Here is a 9,053-nt window from a genome sequence, read left to right on the forward strand (position 1 = left end):
AGACACCTCCAAGGTCATGTGCCCGGCATGACTGCATGGAGCGCCGTTATCTGTATATAAGTTATCATTATTATAGACTCGTTTCAGGATCTGATTGAAAGATATGGATTCACTGTCAGAAAAATACACTCAGGCATACTTTTGAAAGTGCAGGAAGGCAATTTAATTTTAAAACCCCCATGATTTGCATCCAGCTCAACTCATTCCCAAACCTATTCATGAACTTCCTATCTACAGCCCCAAAAGTAAAGTCATAGTTGGCACTTCTGGTTTCTGTTCTCTGCTAGTTTTACTATGTGTTGGTGCTAGGCAAGTCCCCTGCATCTGGAGGTAGGAAATAAGACATCATTTTGCTATTGTCCTCTGGGTACTTTTTTATTTCAGTGCTGATGACAGCAACAGCAGGAATTAATTAGATTTCCAAAACAGGTACAAGAGAAGAACTTTGTCCAAGCCAGAAATATATTCTGCTGAAGTGAGACACTGAGAATTTATGGCATTGTGCAGACAGCAGGATTTTCTTTTTCTACTTTTTATGTTGTAAGTTGCCATGAGCATTGCCTACACTGGAAAGATTATGAATACATTTCAGCCTGTGCTATATTATGGTTAATAAATCAGATCAAGATGTTGGAGGCTTGCTTCAAATCCCAACTTGGCGATAAAAGTCTTGGGTCAGTTGTTACACTATCCTTATACCTAGTCTACCTCACAGGGCTTTTGAGAATACAGGAGAAAGGGAGCCATGCATAACTCCTGATGTGACAGGCAGGATACAATTGTAATGCTGTGTGTGCCTTTAATTCATTCCCAACTTATGGAGAACTTACCATGGGGTTTTCTTGGCAAGGTTTGTTCAAAAGGGGTCGTTTTCTTTCCCCTGAGCTTAGGAGAATGTGACTTGTCTATAAATATATTCAGATGTGGTATTAAAATATAAATAGAGAAGTAGAGATAAGGTAGACAAACAAACAGTTGAGCTGTTGAGTGAAGATAAACCTGTCATGAACCAGATTAAGGATCCTTCATTAAAATAAAAGGTTATTCACCTAAAAAATAAACATAGCAAACTGTTAGCAGCTTGGGTTGCTGTGAGTTTTTTGGGGCTATATGACCATGTTCCAGAAGCATTTTCTCCTGATGTTTCATCCACATCTATGGCAGGCATCCTCAGAAGTTGTGAGGTTTATTGGAAGCTAGACAAGTGAGGTTTATATATCTGTGGAAGGTCCAGGGTGGGAGAAAGAACTCTTGTCTCTTGGAGGCAAGTGTGAATGTTGCAATTAATCAGCTTGATTAGCATTGAAAAGCCTTGCAGCTTCAAAGCCTGGCTGATTCCAACTTGGGGGAATCCTTTAGCAGCTTGGTTAACAGTATTCATCTTTTCTCAGCCTATGCCACATATAGTGTATAAAGATGGGGTACTGAATAAATGTCCTGGTGCCAGGACATTTATTCAGAGGCAGGTTAGAGGCAGGAGAAGCATTGGAAATCTTGCTTTCTCTTATAGTTTGCTCCTTCCACCTGTTGGTGATAACCGAAACCCCGGCTTTTAAATTAATTTAAAAACGCAGCGGAGAGTTCCGTAGATCGCTCACCAAAGGAACGGAACGGGACCGCAGCAGACTATTATTAGGAGATCTTTTATTTCACTTTCCCCTTCCCTGAACTATGTAACAAAATCCCCCAATAAAAGTAGCATTTATTTTAACAATAACACTCTCTATCTGGTTATTTTGTATCTTTTTCTGACTCCTTCCTTTGCCTGCAATTTCTCTCTCTCTCGCGTCCCTTTAACTCCGGCTGAGGTTCTCCGCCATAGATTAACATGGCGGACGATATAAATTGGCTCATATCTTTATCAAAATTACCCCTAGAACACTCCTCTTTTAGACCTAACCCTTTCTAAGGCTCCTGACTCGAAGACAACCAGCGGAACCGGAATCGGTCCAGTTTTCGGCACCTCAACAGCTGACTGTCAAACGGGACCGACGGCTCCTTTCAAGCTAAACTGCTGCCTTATCCCGGACTTTCCTCTCCCCGCGGCCCGCGGAATGGTTTTAAGAGATCCCTAGCCCCTTTCTGTGTACTGGGGATGGGGGAATCGCTCTCTCGCGGGGGAGACATGGATCTCCAAGTACCCTCACCCTCTTTGCAGCTGCCAGGGGGTGCCCGGACGGGTGCCCTCCACGTTTCATTCATACCTTCATGATTTTATGAAGGAGAAGAACACTCTTCCCCAGACCTACCCCTGGACTTATGAAATCCTATACTTCCAAAGACTGCAACCCACATGTGCCCCTTCCCCATGCCATTTCTATGAATTCCTTATGAACTCTTTTCCCTCATGTATTTGTGAATTTTCATATTCTATGTACCTGGACACCCTCATGACCCACTGTTGTATGAATTTCTAATCGTTGGGCTAACTTCATGAATTGTGAAATCATGCTGCTAGAACTCCACTCTTATGAATTTCCATATTGGGTTCCCCAGATGTTGTAAACCTCATTCTTATCAAATGTTTTCAATTGATTATATCATCCATGGTCCCCCTTTGTGCAATGTAACCCCCCTCTATGGATTCTCCCTTTCCTCCTTGAAATCTACCTATCTGCCTATATGTATTTATACTCTTTGGGATCCCCGGAAAATATGTGTTTTTCCCAGCTGGGTTTATGATCCAACTTTATTTTAATTTTCATTCTATCCCATATAATTGTCAAATCATGAAATCAAATGGGAAATATTATGACCCCAACGTGAACCTTAGCCCCATGACCCAGACCTCCCTTCCCAAAAACAAAAGGATAATCTGCCACAGTTTAATCCAATCTCATTCCGATCGCATGGACAATATAGGGTTTGAGTCACCAGATTCCTGAAGGTAACTCGCCCCAAGGCAAACATTGTCATATCCCAGGCCAGGGCACCTCCTGGGGAGCCCGTCAATGACGGCTCATCACCACCCTTCTTCACTTCCCGTCTGACACCCCAAGACATATCTAAAATCTATGAACGTGACAGGACCCCGGACATCCTTGATGGGTGCCATTAATTCCTTTAGAAATCGGCCGGGCCAGGATTAATCTGATATTTCCTGTCCGGTCACCTCATTGTTTCAATAGCTCCCGCCTCCTCCTCTCTGATTGGCCCGAGTGGGGACAAAAAACGGCTCCCCATTGGGCCAGCAGAGCAAGGCGGGAAACGAAAGCCCGCCTCGCTCAACCTCTCAGCCTATCCACGATCAGGTGGGCGGGGGAGCAGGGCGGGAAATTCAAAGGGCTGTCAGACCGAAACATTGTATAAATATGGCTTTATTTGAAACATGTGTTACGCTAGTAGATTGAATGATCGCTACTAGTGTCCATTCAGCTGAATCGCTCAATAAAGACTCCTTGGCGGATTTTCCTTCACCCTTGGCGGACCTTCTTCATTTCAGGCTTCAGGTTGTATTGCGGCTTATATTCTCCTTTTGGCTTCGCCAAGGTCCGTTCCCTCAGGACCGGGTCGGGTCTCTCCTTAAGGGCCCGATCCCCTAAAAGGCGGTCGACAACATAGGGAATAACCATCTTCCCCAATCTAGTATTTTGGACTGCAATTCCCATCACTCCCATTCAAGATACTCCTTATTGTTGTGTGCCTTCAAATCGTTTCCAACTTATGGTGACCCTATCATGAGATTTTCTGTGACTGAGAGCATGTGACTTATAGAATTATAGACTTGGAGGAGATCCCAAGAGCCATCCAATCCAACCCCATTCTGCCATGCAAGAATCCACAATCAAAGCACTAGCAATAGATGGCCATTCAGCCTCTGTTTATAAACTTTCAGAGAATGAGGTTCCACCTCCACCTAAAAGTCACTATAGCTGAATGAGTAATCAAACTCTGGTCTCCAGAATTGTATTTCAACTTTCAAACCCCTACACCATAATAATGCAGGCATTATCATGAAGCACTGTCTCTGGTTGATAATGGTGTTGCCATGGTATTGCTCCATTTTTTGCTGTGTGAAATAAAAACCTTTTATGCCAGGAAAAGTCCTCAGTTGTGTAGGATCAGAGAATTATATTCAAGAAAGATAATGCCACTCAGCTATTTTCCTAATTTCTCCTTCTCCTTCAAATGTTTGAACAAACAGTATATTCTTTTATGTTTAGGCATAGACTTGGATATCTTATTATATGTAATTGGATGAGTAGGCAGGCACACATGTGCATGCACACAGAGAGATGTGCACACCTAAATTGCCCAAGTTTGTCAGAACAGAATTGCTCTGTAATGTGTAAGAGAAGAAAGTTCAGATGTAGTAGTCCAATCTTCCCTTTGTTTTGTTTTTTAAATAGTGGTTACTATGGCAATTCTTACACAGAGCTGCATATATTTTGCAATATGTTGCAAATATAGAATCTGATACTAGTTGCTCCTGAACATGAGTAGAACAAGGGAACATGAGTAGCTAGGGAAGTGATTGTATTCATGTCTTCCTTTTGGTCTTCCAACAGGTCTCTGCTTGGCTACTGAAAGAACAGCATTCCTAGTTAGTCCTTTGGCCCCAGCAGCATTTTTCCTTTGTTCTACAATATTGCAGCCCAATGATTATTTATTTTATTTTCCTTCTGGCTGCTAAGATAGTCACTTCATCCGGGGGGGGGGGGGGAGGAGGGAGCAGCAGGGCATATCTGTCACCTCGGGCAGAGCTCCCTCTTGGCGACGCTTTCCCCATCACATGGGGAAAGCATCGGCCTCCTGGAAAGGCCCCGTGCCAGCTCCATTGGAGCCAACACAACACAGGAAGCCCCCTGTGCTGAGAGTGAAGCATCATACGATGCTTTCCCTCCATTTGGAGGAGGGCCTTCCACAGGAAGCTCCCTTACGTCGTCCGATGGACAGCGTACCCATCAGTCCTCCAACTGGAGTGAAAGCATTGTAGGATGCTTCCCAAGGTAAATGTGATGAGGTGGTTACAGGGATGTAAACAATACATAAAAAAACTCCAGTAGCCAAAAGGTAAAGGTAAAGGTTTCCTCTGACATTAAGTCCAGTCGTGACCGACTCTGGGGGTTGGTGCTCATCTCCATTTCTAAGCCGAAGAGCCGGCATTGTCCGAAGACACCTCCAAGGTCATGTGGCCGGCATGACTGCATGGAGGGCCGTTACCTTCCTGCTGGAGAGGTACCTATTGATCTACTCACCAATGTTTTCGAACTGCTAGGTTGGCAGGAGCTGGAGCTAACAGCAGGCGCTCAAGCCGCTCCCGGGATTTGAATCTAGGACCTTTCGGTCTGCAAATTCAGCAGCTCAGCGCTTTAACGCACTTCGCTACTGGGGCTCCAATAGCCAAAAGATCATTAAAATTCCCAGCAAGGTTACTCCAAGCCATTTTACTGCCTGAGGCAAAAAGGAGATCTCCATCTCACATTCAGAAATCGAGGCCCCTTCTACGCTACCATATAAAATCCAGATTATCTGATTTAAAATGGATTATATGGCAGTGTGGATTCATATAATCCAGTTCCAAGCAAATAATGTGGATTATCTGATTTGATAATCTAAATTATATAGCAGTGTAGAAAGGGCATGAGTGGACTGTCAGCTGAATCCTATTCATCTCTGGTGATAGGATTGTAATGTTAGTACTATCCCAAGCTCTGAGATTTTGGGAGCAAAAGCTGAGGTTCAAGGATGAGTTCTTGTAACATCCCAAGGGGTGGGTGCAAGTGATGCTAGTAAGCATGATACATTAGTCATCAACCACATCTGTATAGAGTTTGAGATTCAAAAGACACCAAGTATAACAAATGAGGAAAATTCACACAAAAACTCACTTTTGAAAGAGTTGACTTGCCCTAACGTCTGAAGACAGATTAGATATTGAGACTTGGGAATCCTAGTTTGTGATGGGACCTTATCCTCCACTACATGTGAGACTAGGAGAAAAGGGAAGAACAAGCTGCATGGGTCATACAGCTCTGTCTTCCAATATAAGGCCCCTTCTACATCATTGTATAAAATCCAGATTATCTGCTTTGAACTAGCAGTGTAATCTCAGATAATCCAGTTCAAAGCAGATAATGTGGATTATCTGCCTTGATATTCTGGATTATATAGCAGTATAGAAGGGCCCTTAGTTAACAGCTAAGGGACTGCTTACTGCACCTATCTGCTACCTAAAGCGATTGCCTCACTTTGCTTAATGATAGTACCAGTTCTTGGCTGCACTTACAGAAGTGCACCCAAACATCCAATTCACCATGGAAAAAGAAAAGGAAGGAAAACTGCCATTTCTAGATGTTCTGGTCATCCGCAAACCCAATCAACAATTGGGCCACACAGTTTACAGAAAACCTACACACACAGATAGATACCTTCATAAAAACTCCAACCATCATCCAAGTCAAAAAAGGAGCACAATCAAAGCCCTGACAGACCGTGCACGAAGAATCTGCGAACCTCACCTCCTCCAAGGTGAACTCAACCACCTAAACTGGGCTCTACAGGCCAATGGATACTCCACCACAGACATCAGAAGAGCTGCAAGGCCAAGAACAAGCCATGAGAGTCAAGACAAAGATCCACCCAGAGGAAAGGTGTTCTTACCATACATCAAGGGAACTACTGACCGCATAGGGAAGCTGATGAAGAAGCACAACCTACAAACTATCTACAGACCCACGAAGAAAATCCAACAAATGCTACGGTCAGCGAAGGACAAGAGGGATCCTCTCTCTTCTGCAGGAGTCTACCGGATACCATGCAGCTGTGGACAAGTCTACATAGGGACCACCAAACGCAGCGCCCAAACAAGAGTCAAAGAACATGAAAGGCACTGCAGACTAATTCAACCAGAGAAATCAGCCATAGCAGAGCATTTGATGAACCAGCCTGGACACAGAATACTATTTGAGAACACAAAAATGCTGGACCATTCTAAAAACTATCATGTCAGACTACACAGAGAAGCCATTGAAATCCACAAGCATGTGGACAACTTCAACAAAAAGGAAGAAACCATGAAAATGAACAAAATCTGGCTACCAGTATTACAAAACTCCAAAATCAAAACAGTAGATGGGAACCAACACAATAAGGACTTGACTGAACAAAGGATGCCCCCAGGCAAGGGACAAAACATTTCCAATGCCAATTAGGGTGATTAACTGAAACATTAATGCTGGCTCCCAGTGACAAAGAACTCTTGCCACACCTTGGACTATACACAGATATATATTCTTTCCTTTCCTTACTTAATTTATCCATACCTCACAACCTCTGAGGATGCCTGCCATAGATGTGGGCGAAACGTCAGGAGAGAATACTTCTGGAACATGGCCACACAGCCCGAAAGACATACAACAACCCTGTAATGCAGTTTGATTCCACATAGCATTGATCCATGGCAGTTAAAGTGGAATCAAGTTGCATTGATTCTATATTGTAGATGCAGCACTGGTTTTCACTGATGAGGCTTTATATTTCCTCTAATTCAACCCTAACCAGTCCAAGTAATCCCTGTTGCACGTCTCTCGGCCAGGGATCTAAATCCTCAACTATTTAATTGTTGCATGCAAGGTCCTCACCCTGCTGTGGGAGAAAATGAGCAACTTTCCCCAATATTCCCCCAGCACTTGAATGTCCTAAAATCTTGCGGAGAAATTATTCAGCAGAGAAAAATACACAGATTTAGATTTTTGGTTTGTTCTGCTTTTGCACCTTCACATAGTAAAGGCAAAGGTTTTCCACTGACATTAACTCTAGTTGTGTCTGACTCTGGGGATTGGTGCTCATCTCCATTTCTAGGCCGAAGAGCCGGTGTTGTCTGTAGACACCTCCAAGGTAATGTGGCTGGAATGACTGCATGGAGTGCTGTTACCTTCCCGCTGGTGCAGTACCTATTGATCTACTCACATTTGCATGTTTTTGAATAGCTAGGTTGATAGAAGCTGGGGCTAACAGCGGGAGCTTACCCCGCTCCCCAGATCTGAACAGCCAACCTTTTGGTCGGCAAGTTCAGCAGCTCAGAGGTTTAATCTGTTGCGCCATTGGAGGCTCCTTCACATACAATGCAGTTATTGTATAGGAAACAGTGCTTTGTTTTTACACAGAAATCAGATTTCTGTACAAGGAAGGCCCATGCTTTGCTTAGAGCAATTCCTCCACAACACATTGAAATGTTCAACACAGGGAGAAAATTGTGCAAGATTCTTGCTGGCCTATTATTCATCCCAATGGGGTTTAATAGCAGAACTGTTATTTAAAACCTGTGAATAAATAAAAGCAGGCATTAATCCTGTCCCTCTGCTCATTCTGGAAAGTTACATTTGCCAGACATCTTTTCATTTCAGATGTTTCCCTCCCCCAGCCCCTCCATCAATTCACTTAATTTATACTCCACCACAATTCCTCCGTAACACATTGAAACATTAAATTACTGGGATAAAGTTGTGCAAAATACTTCCTGGTTTATTATTCTTCCCAACTGAGTTTTTTTTAAAATAATAATAATAAACCTGTGTATTAATAATAGCAACTGTTCATTCCGTTCCTCTGCTCTGCTCATTCTGGAAAGTGACTCAGAGTATTTTCATATCAGATGTTTTCCTATTCTTTTTAATTCATTTACTTGCTACTTCACTTTATCTCATAGAACTGTAGGGTAGTTAATTATTTCATTAATCCACATAGTTCAAATTGAAAATTGCAAGTATCTAAAGTCATATTTGGCAAATATTTGCTAAAGAAAAATAAAAGCAATACAAGCAAATATCTGCAGAAGACAATTCAAAGGTTTGCTTATATGCTGAGAGCTTTTACAAACTGGTGTCTGAAGGGCAAAAGTGTGGAAGACCACAGGATCTCACATTGAAGAGTTTTCCGTAATTGTTGTGGGGAAAACTTAGAAAAGAATTATTTGCCAGAATAGTGCTGTAAATCCAAAATCTGATTAGACAAAGGTAATTTTTGTGGAGTTTGGATCTCCACTAAATAAAAGCTTAGTAGAGAACAGTTTCATGTAGTCCAATATTGCCCTCTAGTGGCAAAAAGCTCAT

The sequence above is a fragment of the Anolis carolinensis genome, chromosome 4 (genome assembly GCF_035594765.1).
Source record: "Anolis carolinensis isolate JA03-04 chromosome 4, rAnoCar3.1.pri, whole genome shotgun sequence".
In the NCBI taxonomy this organism is placed as follows: Eukaryota; Metazoa; Chordata; class Lepidosauria; order Squamata; family Dactyloidae; genus Anolis; species Anolis carolinensis.